We start from the raw sequence: 21579 nt of genomic DNA on the forward strand, positions 1-21579 counted from the left end.
AAGCATTTTGCTGTCTCTTTATACTTTCTACTTTAAAAAAAAAAATTAGGATTTTTTTTAATTAAAATGTAAGATTTTATTTTATTATTTTTATATTTCATTAGTAATTAAGTGTTTATTTCGTTTAGAAGGGAATCTGCACTTATTTGTTATTTATAAAATAAATTACAAATAGTTTTTAGGGGTGTAAGAAAATATCGTCACATGTATCGCATCGCAATAATTTGTTTGGCGATACTGTGTCGATTCTCAAAAATGGAATATTAATATTTAAAATATTTTTATAAAACTAAATCATAAAAGATTAATGGCAGTTGTTTTGTTTTGGGTTTATATCCCGACTGCTAGATGGCAGCATTCATCTCTGAGCTTAAACAGTGACAGGAAATACTAGCATTAGGGTACGCCACTATCGTTAGCGTTAATAAATAGTCCACTCGCTGCCAGTAATGGAGGATGAAAGAATTGTTCCAGTTCCCATTTTGGTGTACAAAGCTGAAGTGTGGCATCATTTGGGTTTTTGTGGTAACGTTCACCCTTAGACCACGGCATGGGTGGCACCTCGGTTCAGCCACGTCCCGTGTGAAGAGCCTTCGAGCGGGACGCTGCACGGCTGCGGCTTTCTCTCGTGGTGGGGGCGTTTTGTGCAGCTGGGGCGATGCTCACGTCGTGGCCTCAGTAATTCGGCGCAGAACATAAATACAAACTCTTATGAAGTTGAAAGCTTCTGAGAATGTTCAACATCTGTATTTATTGCTTTACAATTGTTTTGTTTTCTTTAGGAATCCTTCACAAACTTTATTTTTTATATATTAAGCAGATGTAATTTATTGTTCAGATCAAAATGTTATGACATTGTATGTCACAGGTGTAACCTTTAACTGTTAACCTTAAAAGCAGGGTCAAATATATGTATGCCCCTTTACTCGGATTGCACAAATAGTGCTTCAATAATGTTAAATGTTGCAGGGACTGATTATGGCAAATGCAGATCCCATTTTGTTCTGGTTAAACATATTTTATTTATTTTTTGCTAAGGTAAGGTTTGCATAGGGTGGAGTGTTCTTAAAATATGTCCTATTCCTAAGATAAGAAATACCCCAATATATATCCCCTTGCAGTATAGCAATGTATCGTAAAACAACCCATGTATCGTGATGCGTATCGTATCGCCAGATTATTCCAGTTATTGCTAATAATAAGTAATAATAAGCAAAATAAATAATTTATTTAGTAGTTTTTCCACAGAATTATTCATCAAATGTGGCAAGCAAAAATGTCTGGAGTTATTTTTTTATGTCTTATATGCTTTTTCTTCCTTCCTTTCTTGCTGCTTTTTTTGCTTTTCCTCTTTCTTCCTTGAATTTAATTTTTATGATTAAATTGTTTCTAAAACTCTGTATTTATTTTTATATTTACATTTTTATTAGTATTAAGTATTTTCAGTATTAGTATAGTATTTTCAAATGAATTTAGACGGAAATGTAGCATGCTGACAGTATGTATTTATTCATGGAGTGACAAGGAAGAGTTTTTTGTTATTAATTTCTTTTTCTATGTTTTTCTTTTAAGCTTGATTAGTTTGTAATCTTGACAGAAAGCATTTGAAATAAATTGCCATGGCCTTCATCTTCATGAGGAGCCATTATTCACTTCTGTCTCCACATTTGCTTTGCTGGATAATTGAGTGAGCAGCACTTTGTATGATAGCAGCTCACGTAAGAGTGTGATTATTGATGTCTGAATTAAGGCTCTGCGCATTGATCACACTTCTGCTAATGCCTCTATTTTAGTGCAGCTTGATCAATGTAGCACTAGGACTTGTTGTTGAAACACATCGATACAGTCTTCCAGAACAACCAACCGTGTGGTGCTTCCATATATCTTCACGGTATTTAGTCATAAACGCTGTTTACTTGTGTTTCTCGTGTCTCAGTAGGTCTTCTGATGCTGTTGAAGTCCAGCTGTAAAATGAACCAAAGTTTCATTTCTGACCTTTTTTCTCTTCTTAATTTTTTGTGATGCTTCCTTCCCTCTTTTTTCCTTTTGCTTTCTTTCATTCCTCTTATTAACCCTTTCCCTTTCTTCCTCCTTTCCTACTTTTTCTGTTTGTTATGCTTCCTTCATGTACTTACATCTTTACCTTTTTTCTTAATCTCTGTCTGTTATGTTTCCTTTGTTTCTTTCTTTCTTACTATATTTGCATTTTATGCTTCTTTTCATTCCGATTATTCACCCTTTCTTCCTGTTGCTTGTTTTTCTGTCTCTTGTTTCTTCCTTTCCTTTCCTTTCATTTCTTTACCTTTTCTTTTCTCGCTTCGTCCTGTCCCATCCCATCCCTCTTTGATGTTCTTCATAATGTCTTTAATTTTTCCTTTTCTTTTCTTTTTCTTTTCTCGTCTCGTCCCTCTTTCATGTTCTTCATAATTTATTTTTTCTTTCTTTTCTCGTCTCGTCCCTCTTTCATGTTCTTCATAATGTATTTTTCTTTCTTTTCTCGTCTCGTCCCTCTTTCATGTTCTTCATAATGTATTTTTTCTTTCTTTTCTCGTCTCGTCCCTCTTTCATGTTCTTCATAATGTATTTTTTCTTTCTTTTTCATGCATTGTCCTGTCTTTGCTTCAGTTTCTTTATGCCCCTTTTGTATTTTTGCTTTTATTAAATGTTTTTTATTCATACATTTTTGGCTTCTTTCTTTCTTGTTCCTTTTTTGTCTCTTTTGTTTCCTTATTTTTGGGTTATTCCTTCATTCCATTCCTTGTTTTTAGTTTTCTCTTCTCCTTGCTTCCTAATTTCCCCGGCTTTTTTTATTCCCACTCTTAACTTTGTGACCTAAATACTCCTCCTTTTCTGTCCAGGGATACAAAGTTGCTGTATGGCTCATGAACGCAGATATGGCAGATTAATATTTCAGCTGGAAAGATTAGAGATGGCCCATTGTTACCCGTCTCCCAGCAGAAAGAGTTTTCAGCGCATTATTTCTCCTCACACAATCAGGCGTGCTGCAGTGATACTGAACAGCTCAGTCTTGGCAAGATGTCCATCGACGGAGGTGGAGCATGAAGCACATGGTCAGTTTCAGGAGTGCTCAGACGCAGCGGTTGAGTGCCCACTAAAGACTGAATTATCATTTTGGAATTGGAGGGAAAGAGCTGGTGATTAACAGTGATTGTTTTCATCTATTGTGCTTCCAGGACTAATAAATGGTAGATCTGTATGACCTAGAGCTGCTTTCCTCATGCATTGTCAGGAACTGCTCACTGACCGCGTCCATCAGACCAGAGATTATTACATAATTGCCTTAACTCAGCTGTTCGACTGTGATAACTGTGCACTTTAAATTCTAGTCACATGTTGCTGTTTCACACTTAAATGAGTGTCTTTATCTGACCCTCTGGAATATTTTTCAAAGCCTCAAAGGAAAACATTTATTTCATTTCTTTTAAATTCTATATGAATTTAGTTTCTTCTTAATATAATTAAATCACTGAAATGGAATCCATAAAATTTAAACCGAAAAAAGAGAATTTTTTTTTTTTTTTTTTTGTTAAACTTGTAATAAATTGATGTGAACTTAAATTAATTAGACAAGCTTTTTGAATAATAAATAATAATTTAATTTAACCATTACAACAGAGTCCAGAAAAATGAAATGCTGTATAAAATACAATTTGGAGATAAAATAGAATACGTATTTGGAATTATATATATATATAGTTAAATTGAAAACTGTAAATGTCTTGATCATGACAGCACTATAGCTTTCATTTGTATTCATAGAAGATGGAGGTTTCCGTGAATAAAACACAGGCAGCTGCTGTGAGATTTGATAAGATTAGAGAATAAAAGCAGCAGAGTGTTGGATTCTGTTTTATTATAATGCCAGAGGCCGTATGTTGTGTGCTCTCGTTAGACACATCAGCTCTCTGCATCACGTGATTTAATTGAGAAATGATTGCTGGTTGAGGTGCGTTTGCTTCTGGTGACGGCACTAGCAGCATGTTAGGGACCTCGCTTTTCTTGCTTTTCTGTTCTTCCATCTCTAAATGTGGATCACAGCGCAGCAGTGGAAATGGATTTACCCTGTGACCAGCAACACTGGATGGTGATTTGATGATGACGGCTGCGGCTCTTGTTTACAGAGCTGGGAGGTCGTGTCATTTCCTCCCCCGCAGCCGTGGAGTTGAGTGATCATCGGTAAACTGGTGCATGATGCTGAACTGCGCCTGTTATCTGGAGTTCTCTCTCTCTCTCTCTCTCTCTGAGAGATAAAGCGAGCGCGGTGTTGTTGTTTTCCCACCGGAGTCCGTTGAGGATGTAGATGTATCAGTGTGATTCACAGAGCGCTGAGATGATGGAGAAAAGCAGCCCACCTTGTGCAGCCAAACTGTCACTGCTGTTAACTCTCACACAGACCACAGCCCAGAGCCTCAACTGGATAAGATCGTGTGATACTGCTTTGTGCTGTGACATGTGGCTTAGTAGCATACATTAAAACTAAGAAAACATTTAATACTGTTGCACAGACACTCATAAATGAATGCACAGTGTGCCACTCAAGTGTTTGAGATCAGTAATATTTAATGTTTTTGAAAGTCTCTTATGCTTCTCACGGCTGCATTTATTTATAATAATTTAGATATATTTTTATTTACATTTTTAATAAAGTATTTATAATAATACATACTTTTACAATTAAAAACAATGTAATTTTTTCCTGATTTTCAGCATCATCACTCCAGTCCTCAGTGTCACATGATCCTTCAGAAATCGTTCTGATGTGTTAATCATTAATTATTAAAGTTGAAAACGGTTGTTTTTTACTTATTTATTTTATTTTTATTTTTGAAAAGACTGAAAGTTTTGGATTCCTTGATAAATACACTGTTAAATTGAATACATTATACATATATAATATATATATACACTTTTTTTTATTAAACATTTATAAAAAAAAGTGTATATATATATATATATTATATATGTATAATGTATTCAATTTAACAATGTATATATTAAAAAAATGTGTTATTATAATATATATTAATAAAATAAACTATTTCAAATAATCATATACATATAGCAACTTATTTAAAAGATCGTTTGTGAAAAAGTATATTTGTGTGTGTGTGTGTCTTTTAAATTAGGCTACTTCTAACAGAAGTACCTGTTTATTATTTGTGACCTATAATGTGGAGATAGCCATCAATATTTGTGACGATGTATTTTAAAGATTTTCACGAATACAGCACTTTTGTGTCTTGTCTGTGTTTGTGTTCTTCTTCTTCAGTAAGGGTTGAATAAATTCTCTTTCTTTCTCCAGGTCCAGAAACAACAGTGAGTCTGTGCTCTGTGAGAAGGTCTGGACAGGAGCGGGACGTGAGCGCTGACGGTACGTGACCCCTCTCTCTTGACCTCTGGAACTAGCCGTCCTGATTGGGTCAGCATTCCTCTGGACCAGCGCATCATTCTCAGATCTGCTCGCTCAGGTTTATTTGGAGGACATGCTTTATGGGTGTGGAGCACAGAAACTCTTCCCCCACTGCTTATTTTGGGAATAATTAGTACAGGGTGGTCTGGACACGGTTCAAGTGTTGAGTCTTAGTTTGTCAGAATGTCCTGGCCCTCACAGCCGCTGGTGTTTGTTGATGAAACCGAACCGTGTTAGTGGGAAATGCCAGGTTTTACACCATTTACAATCCAAATGGAAGTTGGGATGCAATTGGACAAAGTTTGCATGCTTGTCTCCATGTACCTCTTTGGAGATGTTTAGTTAAATGAGAACTGTTTACTCCTGAGAACCAGTTTGAGCCTTCTCTTTGCTTAATGGGATAGTTCACTGAAGAAAGATTCGAGGAAAAAGAAAATGTCTCACTGTTTTTGTCAGTACAGTGAAAGTAAATGGAGACCAATGCTATTTTTTGGATCTCATTGATGTTTAATATTTGTTTTATTGTATCAAAATTATATATTTTTACAGTGAAATATTACACTAGTAATATTTGTAGTTCTTTTTAGTAATAATAATAATAATAATAGGCTTTTTTTCTTGTGTATAATTTGATTTTGTAATAAAATAGTAATTTTTGTTTGTAGCAATTTTTATTTGTATTTAGCAATGATAATAATAGTTATTTTTTCTTAAATGCACAATTTTATTTTGCAGTAAAATATTAAAATAATTTTTGAATTTTGTTTAATATTAGTGATTTTATGTTGTTGTTGTTATTATTATTATTATTATTATTATTAATAATCACATTTTTTGCAGTGTAATAATAGTACAAATAGTAGGGCTGGGCAAGTTAACCTGTTATTATCGTGTTAACGCAGTAACTGGTTAACGCAGACAATTATTTTATCACATGTTAATACAGTTTTTTATTAAAATGAACATCTGTTGCTCACATAAACATACAGACAAATCATGGGTCACAGGAGGGGATGCTCCCGATCAAATTATTTATGCTAAGCATCAACATTCCCAAACCACTGTTATTTTTAACAGAAAAGAATGCAATGAGCTTGTAATCATGACTTTATCATGACTTCGCTCAACACAGTGGCGTGCATCATTTTGTTAACTTTGTGGTTTATTATTTTGAGTTGTATGGTACGCGGTAACACACGTCCCTCTCACAATATATTGGTTTACACGTCTATCGCTTTTGCCGCTCAGAAATATTCACACAATCATGCAGCACGTATCAGACGATCTGCGCTCCAGTGTGGTTAGCGCTCGTGCTCACTGATCTATATATAACTGAAGCGCGCTCTTGCCCTCCTCCTCCATCGTGCAGGTCTCTATCAGGAAGATGTCTGTTATAGTGTTCTGATCGAGGCTCTGGACTCCAAGCATAACTTATAACAAAATATAAAATATGGTCTATAAAAACATTACTGTCCTGGCAGTGACAAATAGCTTGTTTTATAGTTATATATTTTTTCTTTTTAAATATATTTTATATTTATTTAGTTACATTGTTATAAGTTGAGATTTAGGTTGCAATAAATATTTAACGGCTACTATGTAAAAGGAATACTGCTGTTAAAAGCTCTTTATGAAAGCGTTTGCAAACGAAATGTTATTACAGATGTTTATATAGCAGTAGGCCTACTTTTAAATGAAAAAAAGTGCACAATACACTACTTTTGATTGCATTAATTGTTTTGTGCATAATGCGATTAATCGCAGACAATAATGCGATTTAATCGTGATTTTAAAAAATACATGATCGTTGCCCAGCACTAAAAAAAATTTTTCTATTTATTTTGTTTGTAGTACTTTATTTTTACAATCATCATCATCATCATCATCATTTAATGTTTTATTTTCTTATTTTTGTTTGTATTTATTCTCAGAATGTAGTCATGTTGTTGTGTAATCACAGTCTTGCAGGCAGCGCTACCAGATTGTGTTACTCCCAGAACAGTTTTCAGGACGATCTCAGATTGTTACAGATGTGAGTCTCAGCATCGCTCATGATCTACAGCTGAATCAGTAGAGAGAGCTGGCGAAGTAATCACACACCTCTCTGTCTGCGCAGGGACGGCTCATTCTCAGGCGTCCACTGACACAGGAAAGGCCAATTTATCACACCTACTAAGTTGTGATTGTGAAGTGAAGGGCCTTGAGCAAAAAATAACGAAGTAATGCTTGTGGATGGCATTGATCTCGTCTTGGCCTGGGCAGAAATGTACCAATCAAACATTGTGTTGATTCTGTTGGTCCCGGCTCTGTGCTGGAGTGGATGTGGAGACTGGACTTAGGTAATGGAGTGTGTCACTGTTCTACAGACCAACACACTCTGAAATGGTGGCTAATCAGTCTCTGCTGGTTTGAACTACAAGTGTAAGTTGCGAAGACTAACAACTTGTGTCTGCTTGAATCCGCTTTACTTTTCTGTCTTGTAACCCTCGATTCGTTAGCAATTAACGTGATTCTCCTGCCCACAGTCTGCCGTCATCACTATACTTCCCCCAGGATGCTCGGTGGAGCAGATGCCCTCAGTACCACACTCACACACGTTTGTTTTTGTGAAAAGTGGGTTCATCCCATAGGCGTAATGGTTTTTATACTGTACAAACTGTGTATTTTGTCGGCCTTCACCAACCCTAACCCTCACAGGAAACTTTGTGCATTTTTACTTTCTCAAAAAAACTCATTCTGTATGATTTATAAGGGTTTTGAAAAATGGGGACATGGGTTATGTCCTCATAAGTCACCCTCTACTTGTAATACCTGTGTCATACCCATGTCATTATACAGAGTTGTGTCCTGATATGTCACAAAAACAAGAGCACACACACACGCTGGCACAAATGCTCACACACACACTGACACATGCTCACACACGCTCACACATGCTCACGGTGTTGCCAATCCTTGTGAGTGTATTCCCAGGCTGCCTCTCATATTCCTGCGTGCTCGTCTCTCTCCATCAAACACACACACACACACACACACACTCTTTTTCGCCGCAGTGTCCTTGAGAATCCAATGACTTTGGCAGCACGCGCTTCTATATCTGCGCTTTCACTACATCTTACATTTCAGTGTTAATTGTTAGTCCTGCATTAGTGACAGACTTATGTTGGGTTTATTCCCCACACACTTTGTCATCAGTTTAAATATTCATTAACACTTTGACAAATTAAGTTAACTAAACTCCTTGAAGATCTTTATTTCTGTTACAGATTATTATTATTATATTATTGTTATTAAAGTCTAGTAGTAGTAGTAGTAATAAACGAAACCGTAATGTATTGTATTATTTTATTGCTACAATATAAATAATAAAACTAAAATAATTAAAAGTATTATTATTTAAAAAAATGATGTTATTATTACATTGTAGTAATTGTCACAATACGCTGGAAAAAGGAGGCGCGGGATAACGTTTAGAACCTGATGTTTATTCAGGAAACAAGGAGATACCGAACACAGGAACATCAGGGATGACATTTAAAAGTGGACAGGAAACAAGGGGCAGAACACACTATAAATACACAGACAACAATGGGACACACCTGGGAGCAAATGAACTAATTAATCAAACACAGCTGGAAACGAATTAACACAACGAGGACCGGAACAGGAAAGACCAAATAAGGAAAACAGTGAAAAACACTGACAGTGGTAGTAGTTGTAGTAATAATATAACAAAGCTAATGTATTTTTGTATTACTATACCAAATTAAAAAAATTTAACAAAATGAACAAAATAAAAAACATTTGTATTTTTAAACAAATGTTAATATAGCAAGAAAATAATTATACATTAATTTGTATTTTATTATTATTATTATTATTTAAAAAAGTCAATATAGTTGGCGCAATAATATAACTAAATGGTAATGTATTTTTATTACAATATTAAAATTTTACATTTAAAACCGAAATAATTGAACAAATAGTGTTAAAAATTACTTTTAATATAGAAATAAAACAATTATACTTTACAGTTCAGTTTTATTATTATTATTTAAGCAATATAATAATAATAATAATAATAATAATAATAATATTAAACAAGACTTTTTTGTTTATTGTAAAAAAAAAATAACATGTAATGTTTTAGTTTTTTTCCTAGTTTTTTGTCACAATATAACAGGGATCCTACTTTATACTTTAGGTAATGATCAAGTGTTGAAGTACCTTATGTTAGTATTAAAGGTCACGTTTGAACACAGTATTTTTCACACAATTCCCCTATCTGTATACCGCTGCTTTCACTGTCATAAAAACGGGCTGATGACTTCCTTGCTCTATGAAGTGCCTCCTTCAGAAATACGTAACGGGTTCTGATTGGGCCAGCGGTTCCTGTGTTGTGATTCGACACAAGCTGAGAGCAGGCTGACCTCCTGGAAACGTGCGATTGGGCTAGAACACACTTGCTGGAGATGTACTTATAATGACAGGAGCGTTTTTACTGACGAGATGCGCATGAAAATCACATTCGTTTTTTTGCACAGGCTTACCATCTAGTTAACAAAGCTAGACAGCAGTACCCTTTTTGTAATAAGTTACAGAAACTGTTAAATGCACCAACTTGAATAATAAAATACACTTACCAGTTGTGGTCCATAAACAACGCCTTCTCCAGACAAAGAGGGAACTGCTCCCTCTTTCAAGAATAATCTTTGTGCGAATCCAGTATTACACTGATTGAGATTGAGGAAGCTGTCCTCAGCAAAATGTGCTGCACATAGTTTTACATGTGGATTATAATTTTCGGGAACAGAGTTAAACATAAATTGTAACCATTGATCTCAAAGTACAGCGTCCCTGGGAAGCCCAAACAAAGATGATTGGACTCCAAGATGAAAATAACAGCGTTTCGACGACATGTCGAACACAAACGCAACTCTTCCTGTTCTCCGTCGGAGCGCAACAAGACCACGCCCCCCTTTTGTGTGTATTGATGTGAGCGGAGATTAGTCAAAAAACTGTTTTAGTGACGTTATTACTGCAGGAACTAGAGGGGTGTAGTCCAAACGGGTCGATCGTGTAGGCGATTTGTTAAATAAAATATCTCGCTTGGCATTGAACTTTGAGCTTTAGAATTTTACAGATATTATTTATATTCTAACAACAACATTACCAACTAACTAAAGTTTAAAACATGGGATCACGAAGAACGAGACCTTTAATTTGACTTATATGTGCAGTAGGATACTGTAGTATATTATTCATATAAAGTATTTTCCAGTTTCACAGTATCCTTATTTTGGTGACGTTTTCTCAAATCTGTATCTAATCAGAAATGGCCATCTGACGTTTGACATCAATTCCTTAGAGCCTCTCTCTTTCTTTATGATTTCCTGTGAAGGAGTTTGCTCTACTGTGTTTCTTTGTGTAGTCTTTCTTCTCTGCCAGGCTTTGTGATTCTCGCCTCATATCTGTTTTCATCATTTTCAGATGTGTTGTGGACGGGGCTGAATAGGTCTGTCTTGAAAGGGCTGTTCAGTGGAAGACATAAACATGAGAGTGAGAGAGCTGCTTGAATTTCTGATTAAAACTCTGTCTGCCGCTGGGACTGAGGAGTCCGCGACCGCGGCTGATGAATACAGATAAACACTCGTACTCCACAGATGCATGCTTTAGCTTATGCACAACTGTATCTATAGAAAATTGACTAGAACTATTTGTATACACTATACAGCGAGATGCAACACCAAAACCAAGTGCATGGCATTAAGGAAGTTGGATTCAATGCAAAGTGGTTTCAAATAGTCTTTTAAACTGTGTTGTTGTGTCAGCAGTCTGTAATCTAGCATCTCAGTCTGCAATAAGAGCTGCTCCGTCTGTCTTTCTCTCTCTCTCTCTCTGTCGCTGCTCCTGTCTTGCATTCATCACTCTCTCTCTCTCTCTGGGAATCCGGGAGTTGCTGCTGGAAGGATGTAGCCATGACGACAGTTCCCGCGGGATGAGCCAGCACAGAGCCTCACTTTTTTTTTTTTTTTTTTAGCCCATCTTGACTTGCAATCTCTCTCCCTTTTCCTCCTTTCTTTCTGTCTTTTTTTTTCTTTGTGTTAGTATCTTATAATTACAGTTCAAACTGGTGCTTTTCGGTGTAACACAAATTCACATTCATTTAGTCAGGCCAGCAAGAACAGAAAAAATTAATAATGAATATAAAAATATTGAATTAAATATCTAAAATAAAAAAATGCTGATAAATGATTTTAAATGGGAAAAGAATATTGGTGTATTTGTGTACCAGCTTGGCCAGTAGTAATAAACATGAATGAATGAATAAATAAATTAATCAATAAATGATGAATTAAACAAACAAACAAACAAATAAATAGAAATACGATAAGGGCCATACAAAACTAATGAAGAAAACAAACTAAATAATTAAAAAATGAAGAAAATTTTTATATTTGATATTAATGTTTTATAGCACAATAAATAAACAAATATTAAAATATTAAATAATTCTAAATGGAATTAAAAACAGTGAGAAACTATGGAAGTAAACAAAAATGAAATAATTAAAATAAACATTAAATGAAAAAAAATACCATTTAATAGGGAAAAAATACATTTTATAAATAAATCAATTCATTCAAATGTCACATACATTGATTAATTTATTAACAATTATTTAAAAAAGGGACAATGTACATTTATTTATTCATTTATTTAACGTGTATATTTATTTATTTTTTAAAAAGTACATTAATCCACATTCATGAGGGTAAATGTACCCAAATTAGCCCGAAGGCATGTTTTCATTGGTAGTCCCTTTGCCAGATGTTATTACAGCAGGTGTAAAAACTGGAGAAAAGAAAATAAACAACACAGAAGAACAATAACAACAAAATAGAACCAAAAATTAAAAACAAATGACAGAAAAAAAGTAAATAAAATAATTGTTGATTATGAAGAAGCCATTTCTTAAAATTATACTTAAAAGAATAGAAAAGAAAAGAAAAGAAACAATATGCATTCTCTAATTGGTGTGTAATTGAATTCCACTGATGTGATGTTTTGAATGAAAAACCTCATGAAATTGAACATTGCATCAAGCTAAAATAGCAGAGAAATCTGGAAGGTGTCGTCCTGCTGCACACATGGACACATGGAAGTGTCTGATCAACACAGCCACCCATCGGTCACATTCGTCTCCGAGCACGTTGATGCAGTCACTGATTAATCGATGGGGTTAAAACACAGGATGCAAGGCGATGAATATGTAAAGAGGAGAGTGGTGTGCACTGGAAATGGGGTCAGGGGTCAAAACTGCAGCTTACACACGGATGAACACATCCTCCTGCTTCTCTGGTGCTGTGTCTGATGGCCCCGGGGCCGCTGAACTCTGCTAGGAATTCAGCACTTTGCTGAGACAAGCTGATTTTCACCTCCACACACACACACTGCTCTCTCGACACGCTACACACACACACACACACACACACGGAGCTCTTAAGCCCCATATCTGTTTTCCATTCACACTGTCACTGAACCTCCCAGGAGCTGCACACCTCCATAACTAAGAATGAGCTTACGTTTGTAAAAGTGTACTACCAGCGCTTGACACAACATTTAATATATTTAACATGTTTTTGTTGGCGCATTTTCTTTGGCATTGCTTTGAAAACAATAGTAAATTACAGAAATATCAGTTTTAGTACTGAAACATTTTAATACACAAAAATGGCATGTATAGATTTCTTTAACATTGAAAAATGATTTAAATAATTGAAAATATAAAATATGCAGTTTGAACTAGTTCACACAAATTAATTGAAGATTCATAGACACATCCAAAATAAAGCCAAAGTACATGCTCCTAGGTGTTAATTTTGCCAAATTAAAAGTGTGATAAAATAATTGGAGTATTCACAGTTAAATCATTCTGTATATATATAATTAATATTAAATATATCTCTGGTCCCTACAGAATAACACTTTCACATGCTATTAAAAAAGAACAAAAGGATGGCATTATTCAGTATATAATGTGCAGAAAGCTTGGATTTTATTCTGAACATGAAGGCAGACAGGAAATGCAAACTCAATGATCTTTTTACAAGATCCATTCATAAGTGCAGACGGCTCTGAAAACCAAAGTGGGAATAAAATCTGAAAAGCGATGTTTAGTTGTTCTGCTTCCTGTGGTATGGTGAGCTCTTTACAGCCATTGATCCTCAAGGTCTGGCACAAATTCCCCGCGTCTAATGAGGCCGCTTTATTGGGAGCGTATGAGCCGTGAACTCAAGGTCAGGGCCGCCTATGAAAGCGCACGTGTGGGTGTCTGAATAAACCCGCTTCCCTCGCTTGATAATCAAACATTTCATTCCTTTCTTTCTAACGCCATCCGACTTCAGAGGGGCCCTGAAAACCAGGCCGCTCCGACTGCCGAATTAGTGAAAAATTCATGCTCTGAATCCAAAGAGAGTAAACCGATATTTGAGAGAGAAATGGTCACTGAAATATTTACAACATTGCTCAATCTGATTGACCGTAGACTGCTTGTCCCAGTGCATTGTGGGTCGGAGAGGGTGGGTTATTCTGAGCTAGGCGGTGAGGGATCACGCTAATGAATTGGTGTTGTCGAGTAACATGCCCAAATTGACCAGGAATGAATGGATTCTCTGACCCGCTTCGACTTGGCTCTGAGGTGCACAAACACCCTCTGTTTTTCCTCTTTCGGCTTAGCCACACTTGTTCTATATTCCTCTTCCTGCATAAACTGTCTCGCCACTTTCTCAAACACACCTCGCAGGAGCGGTTCCTCAGCTGGCACCGGATGGAGCGGCGGGGGGCGGCCCGCTGGGTTGATTGCAGTATGAACAGATGGTGCCCGTGATACTGAGCAACAGCGACCCAAGGTTGGACGCGACTCTAAAGGGGAGCTGACGCACCGATCCACTCTGTGCGTCAGTGTGTGAAGCTAAAGCGCAAAGAGAAGAGTGAGCCATGTGCTGTTATATAAGGGTCCTTTCAAAGGGCCAAATGATGGGAAACGCAGGGCACTAAGATATGTTTTATTTTTTACCAAAAAATTTCGAGGACTCCTTTATAATGGTTAAATTGAATTGTATTCATCCAAAAGCATGTCTAACTAATTGGGCAGCTCAGTGGTTATCACTGTTGTCTCACAGCATGAAGGACAGGAGGGCTTTCTTTGTGGAGTTTGCATGTTCTCCCTGTGTCTGCATGGGTTTCCTCCCACAGCCAAAAGACATGCAAGTTAGGTTAACTGAACATTCAAAATGTGTAAAGACGAGACTTGTGTATGGATTAATTGGTTCTCGTCATGGATATAGCCATAGATGCTGGAATGGCATTAAGAAATAAACATGCGTTATACAGTAAATTCTCTGCATTTAACCCATCCAAGTGCACACACACAGCAGTGAGAAGTGAACACACACCCGGAGCTATGGGCAGATATATATCCAGCGCCCGGGGAGCCTTGCTCAAGGGCACTTCAGTCATGGGTATTGAGGGTGGAAGAGAGAGCTGTTCATTCACTCCCCGCCACCTACAACTCCTGCCAGCACCGAGACTCAAACCGGCGTCCTTCAGTTTACAAGTCCAACTCTATAACCATTAGGTCACATCTGCCCCATAGTGTAGTGTTCCTGCAGAGTGTCTGAGCTGTGATGTATCATCTCTTTGAAATCTGTTTGAATGAAACAGGGAGATGATGATTTTGGGGTTGACCGCTGAGCTGTGTTTAACTGTTGTCTTGGCTCAGTTCTACTCTAGAGCCTCTTTGATTTTGATCAGCGGGGCACAAAGTGTTGAGCGACCTGAATTTGCACGCTCACACTCTTGCTCTGCCTGTGTGAACACATGCACACACACACACACACACACACACACCACACATTAATATTTCAATCATCAGCTTTTCTTTCTTGTCAAGTGGTGTTTCCAATCTTTTTCTCAGTCTCTTTCCTGCATCAGTTCACTTCATTGAGTTTCCCTCTGCCCTGCTCGGTTTCCTTTTAATTTTTTTGTACATCCTTCCTTTATTAAAGTTTTCATCAATACTGTATCTTAACTGGAAGTGCTAAACAAGTGTTGTATGCGTTTCCTCTCTTTGTCCATTAACACTTTTCCAGAGATCTAATCCACTCTAAATGGCTTTCTCTTTAAGCTCTTGTTTTGTAACAGGGGCAGCTGTATTTTTAGCACTTTTACAGTGCTACTGAAGCTGCTGAAGGCTCAAAGCATCCTGGGAAGTCTGTAGAAGTCTTTGTGTCTTTATAGTCCAGCCGCTGAGAAACTCAGTGTTTTTGTGCTTGTGAACTGGACTGTCACATTTTATAATTTATATAATTGTTTTAAATAAAATTATAACTTTTGATCATGTAATTTATGCAAAAAACACATACACCATATTTCACAATTTCAGTGAATTTTGAAATCTGCCTTTGTCTAAAAAAAAAATAAAAATAAAAAAGATGCTGTATTTCTGGTGTAAATGAGTCTGGTTTGCTCCGATGGGATTTTGGAGTAATATTGTGCTATTGTGTTTGTTACAGTGTGCATTATTTAAAGTTAGAGCCCTTAATGTTTCATTATTTTGTTTAGTGACTCTGTAATTGATCATTGTTTTAATTATTGCAATTAATGCTGTAAATATAATTAATTGTTATAAACGCTGTGAAGTTCTTCATAGCTTGCAACCAATAACTTTTCAGTAGCTTGACTGTAGTTTACAAAGGCAATAGCCTTCTGTGAGCTTTATTGAAACCTAAAATCTAAAAAAGTGCATATAATCTTAATGTCTATAAAAGCAGCCATAATCTCTTGAGTCCAAAGATATTCTCTGTCTGTTTATTTCAGAGCAACTACTTAAATTAATACATTTTAATAACACAAAAACTGATTGCATTTGTGTTTGTGCTGTTTAGGTTTGTGTGTGTGTTTGTGTGTAAGGGGATTTGAACATGTACAGTATGTGTTAGTGTGTATGACATCTAAGAAATCAGTTTGATGCGTCTGGTTTAATAAAACCAGCAGAGTTCAGCAGTTTGCCGTTCCTCGTTGGGAATGTCCTATCAAGACAAACGAGTGAACCAGTACTGTAGATCAGGTTTATCCCCACACTAATGTAACATTTAACCTAAGCCAATGTGTGTAGTAAACCTTTTATTAAGAAGTTGAATCATTTCATTTGAACGGAATATTGATTGATTTGTTGTTTAAGATAAAGCGTGTCTTTTCTCTGCCATTAGCCACATTGAAGTGAATGACAAACATGAAAAATGACAGCATCTTAATCCTGTCAGTATAACATTGAGTTGTGTTTGCTGTGATGGATCTCTGCGCCTGCTCTGCATCTGTTAGTCAGCGTCACATTAGGCCGTCAGAACGTGATTGAGGAAGTTGCAGTACTGTAGAAGTGAGACAAATGAGAATTATGCGAGAGAAAAGTGAGTCTAAGTGAGAGATTGCGGATGACAACAGGAAGTTGCTGGACTCTCTCCCTCATTTCTGTCCCTATGGTGGACCTACAGTCAGCAGGAAGCACCTCTCCATCTGAAATATTGACAATGCAGTTATTTGTTTATTGATGTCATCCATTCTCCCTGTAGCGTGTTCAGCGTTTTTCTTCACTGCCAGATCAACAAATGCGTGAAGCTGCACTTTCTCTCGCATTGCCACTTCAACACAAGCCATTTTTTAATCAAGACACCTCTCCAGATTTCTGGAATACAAGATCATGATGATCTCAGTAAATGGACATGGCTTTTGGAAGAGTTTGTTTGCATCGTGTTTACTGTTAACAGATAGTGTTATTCTGGCACCTTTAGTATTTTTCTGCTTTGAATGAAGCCGGTTGTTAAGAGATTTATGCATCTGTTCATGATGACTTCTTTTTAGTTGGCTAAATTGACCTCAGCATGGTGCTGCTGTAGAAGTGTTTTGAAGCATTTTCAAATTGATTTTAAGTATTCGAAACCTGAGTGTCCGGTTGCCTCGTTGTATTTAGAGAGTTGGAGGAAAAGTATTTGTCCACTTCGGGGGGGTTGAATTTCTGAGATGTGCCTCAATTTTCAGGGTGTTTTTGTTCTGTTTTACAGATTTATCATCAAAAAAGACTTCAGTGCACATAAACATAACTTGTTTTAAAATGTGATTTTAAAATGTTTCTCTTCAAACCTGGATTGAAAGTTTTCTCTTGGTGTTTTTTTATTTAATAGATGATCTTATTTCTTACAAAGCTAAATAAATTAGATTTTTATTTTTATTTTATGACATATTATTGCAGTTTTCTATTTTAATATACTTTAAAATGTAATGTATTCCTGTGATCAAAGCTGAATTTTCAGCATTATTATTCTTTTCAGGAATCGTTCTAATATGCTGCTGTGCTGCCTGTGTCATATAAATATAATATATATATGTGAAAGTATATTAAAATAGGAAACCAATATTAGAAATTGCTATATTTCACAATATTACTTTTTTTGTATTCTTGGTCAAATTAATACAGGCTTATTCATGGCTTATTTCATGAAAAGTAGTTGTTTTTTAATTATAAATGTGTGCATTCATGGTGTGAAAAAAACATGTTAAATATGATATAATTTTTGTAAATATTCTAAATTAATTTTCTAAAATGTTTACTTGGTTTAAAGTAAGTAAAGTCACATTTATTTTATTTTCTTTATCCTAGACTCTCTCTAGGACTCTTCTCTTCATGTCACTATGAATTATTCTTTGACAGCTCTTTTGAAAATGTTTACTACAGGTTAAAATGGGTAAAAACAAAAGACTTTTCATCAGATGTTTTCCTCTCAGTGTGTCTTATTATTGAGCCTAAAAGGAAACAGTGATGGCTGTTTCTCACGGCTGTCATTCAGCTGAACGTGTCGGATGATTTGTTTAAATGTATTTGAGCTGGAACCTTGACTTGACTTCACCACTACAGAAATGAAACATCTCACAGTTATGAGTTATGCAGCCACGTCTAGAAACCTCAGATTTTCAACCTCAGAGTTCAGCAAGCTTCATGAGAAGAGCTTCCTTGGCTTTCCGTGCACGTGCATTCATGTGTGCCTCTGTCTGGGTGTAAAACTGCACTCAACCAGCATGTCAGTCTAAAGATGGCTTATTCAGAAATTCACTATTTCCTTCTGTTAACCCACACTCTCAATATAGAGGTACGTCGGGGTCACTATTAATAGACTTCGTAATAGAGGTAAAAATGGCTCTAAAGTAAATGTTTGCATGAGCAATGGTGTTTAAACTCATAAAAGCGTCAATAGACAACTTTATATCTAGCTGTAAGAATAACCCAGCGCTAACCTAAACATAACATTTCCTCGAGTTGCGGTTCCCAGAATGATGGTTTGTAAGCATCTGTTTATTGCACACACCCTAACCAACGGCCGAGTCTTTTCCTTGGGAGCAGGTGCTGTTTGCCTCGTGTAAGATTCATTAAGTGGCCATCCAATAATCAGTGTGCAGAGAAGTGTGGCGCTGATCTGGCAACCTCGTACTAATGAGACGCTATCCACCATGCCAGTGCTTTTTCCTGCAGGCCAGAATGGTTTTCCTTAGAGGAATCTGATGGGGGGTGTTGGTAATGAGGGAGCGAAAATGCAAACACAAGCTCATTTTGAGATTTGGGGAGTCTCTGGATGGTAAATAAATGGCAGACTTGTAGAAAACATTATCTAGGCTCTGATTGATAGACGCATTCATTTAATACAAGCTTTTGTCTGTTGATTACCCTAGAGAAGAAATTAACCGCTTTCCTTAAAACACAGGGAAGAATGAAAGAAAAAGAAAATGAATGCGTGTAATTAGTAGCACTGGGGCAACGATATGATCGTAACCTACTCCCCTCTTAAAATCTCTTTCATTCTTCTGTTTGCTAGATGAAAACAATGTTTTTCTCTACTAGCTCCCTGTTGTCTCAAGTCTCGGGTGGATTGATGAGTTTTAATGAGTTTTGACACTAATTCATTTAAATGGATAGAAGATCTGTTTTTAATGAGTTGTTATAAGAAATTATATTTTAAGGGTCCTATTTTTTCTTAAAAGGAGAGCTTATAACAAAATTCATATTATTTGGTTATTCTTTAACTATGAGCACTTTTGGCCATTTAAAAAGTTAATTTTTCAGATATTTTGTGAAAGTAAAAAAAGTGTCTTTCCCCGTATTTCAGTACCTCAGTTTGTTTAATGATGGAAATTATATTTTTAAAAATAAATTTCTGATTCCTTTGTCTTGCTAAGGCTAGCATTATAAGTACTAAATACAATTAAATACTATTTTAAAAATTTTTTCAAGTGAATTTTAACTAATTTATTATCTGTTTTAGAAAAATAAAGATGATGAAAAAACATCTGATTATGAGTTTAAAAAAAGAAAAAATAATAAATATGGTAACTTCCTAAAATTAAAATCACACAAAAAAAACTTTACATGAAAATAAAATACTTTTCTACTGGACTTAACTGAACTAAAAAAAAAAAAAAAAATCTCATTCAAAATATTAATAAAAACTATAATAGGGCCGTGCCATAGCCTCTTGGGTAACGCACCTTATAGCGCTGTTTTACTTCAGGTGTCCAGTGTTCGAATCCAGGCTCGTGGATCTCAATATTAACACAACACTGACTGTTGGAACAAGGCACTTCAAATGAGCAAACAGATTTGGGTTATCTTTAAGATTAATACCCACTCACTCAATTTAAGTCTCAGCATTAGATATTTGTTTATTCTCAAACTTTTAATGCTAACAAATATACATTTGTAAGTAGGCTACTTTATTAAAAACATTAGCACATGAGGTACAGTATGGCTCACTATTTTCTTTTAAAGCCTGGAAGTGATTTGGAGGGTGGACATTTATTTTTATTTGGCCTATTATTCTGCAGCAAAGTTGGACTGTAATTGTTTGCGGGGCAGGCTGTCTACAGGAAGGCCGGACTGTCCTGATGACAGAATCCAGTTAAAGTCATGCTCTTCTAATACCTCTATTACCAAACCTAGAGGGAACCAGAGGATGATTAAAGGATTGACATCAGGCAGAAAGAAGGTGAAAGTGAAGGTCGGTGAAGCGGGCAGTGTTGAGAAATCTCCTTCTTTTCACTTGTTTCCTACGAGCTGGAGGATGTCTACTTATTCATGCTGAAATACTGAGGTTAAATGTCTTTTACACTGCATGCTCATCAATGATCTCCTGCTGTCTTCAATCATGAGCCCAAATTGAACCTAGAACATTTATGGATTCGTTTATGCTTAAGAATCACTTCCTGATATTTGGGGGGAGGGGGTGACCTCATACAGTGTGTTTTAAAAGAATCGGAAAAATAAATTACTGTGTGTTTACATTTATTCAATTCATAAGGGACTTACTGTTAACTAACTATTAACTATAGCTTTTTCCTCACACTCCTAATTTGCTTTTACTGTAGGTATAGTGTAGGATTAAGGGATCTAAAAGCCATTAATAAGGACTAATAAACAGCCAATATGCTACAGTAGTAATACGTATGCTAATAAGCAATCACTTTAGTTGATTATAGGGAGACTGTAAAGTGTTAACGCTAATACTTTTAAGCTGATATCCTAAAGACTTTATATGACTTTTTATCTAAAAGCCTAATGTTTGTTAAAAATAGTGTAAAACACAAGTTGTTTTTTGCAACTTGACATGTTTAAAACTAGGTCTTTAAAATATTTTCCATTTTCTTATTTGTCATTGAATGAACCGTTTCCTTTTTTTGTGTGAAAATTGTAGAAATTATATTAATTGATGAAAACATTTAACTGAATTGCAGAATATTAATGTGACGATTCATGAATTAGTACGGTAGCCTATTTACCGAGAAAACCCCCCAAATGAAGATGTTTCGAAGCATTATATTATTGTGCCAGTTGAGTCAGGTAGTGAATAATCAGTAATTGAAAGTGGAAAGTAATTATAACATTTATATTGTCACGTCATTTATGAAAGGATTATTATGATTTTTTTTTGTCTTTTTGAGGTAAACCTCATGCATAAATCGACTTTTGTATTTGTAATTATTGACGTACAGTTGTAAACTAGACCGTGTTGAAGTTTGTATGTGCATCGTTTAATGATCAGTCA

General features: G+C 35.8%; 1 protein-coding gene across 3 annotated transcripts in view; it reads left to right on the forward strand.

Annotated features, from left to right (window-relative positions):
• Positions 1 to 21579, forward strand: part of LOC113109665 (spermatid perinuclear RNA-binding protein-like) — an 81178-nt gene that overhangs the window by 20924 nt on the left and 38675 nt on the right. For all 3 annotated transcript variants that reach the window (XM_026273378.1, XM_026273379.1, XM_026273377.1), the window contains exon 2: positions 5324 to 5392. The gene's annotated coding sequence lies outside the window, so the exon portion shown is untranslated. The remainder of the gene's footprint in view (positions 1 to 5323; positions 5393 to 21579) is intronic.

The sequence above is a fragment of the Carassius auratus genome, chromosome 10 (assembly GCF_003368295.1).
Source record: "Carassius auratus strain Wakin chromosome 10, ASM336829v1, whole genome shotgun sequence".
Lineage (NCBI taxonomy): Eukaryota > Metazoa > Chordata > Actinopteri > Cypriniformes > Cyprinidae > Carassius > Carassius auratus.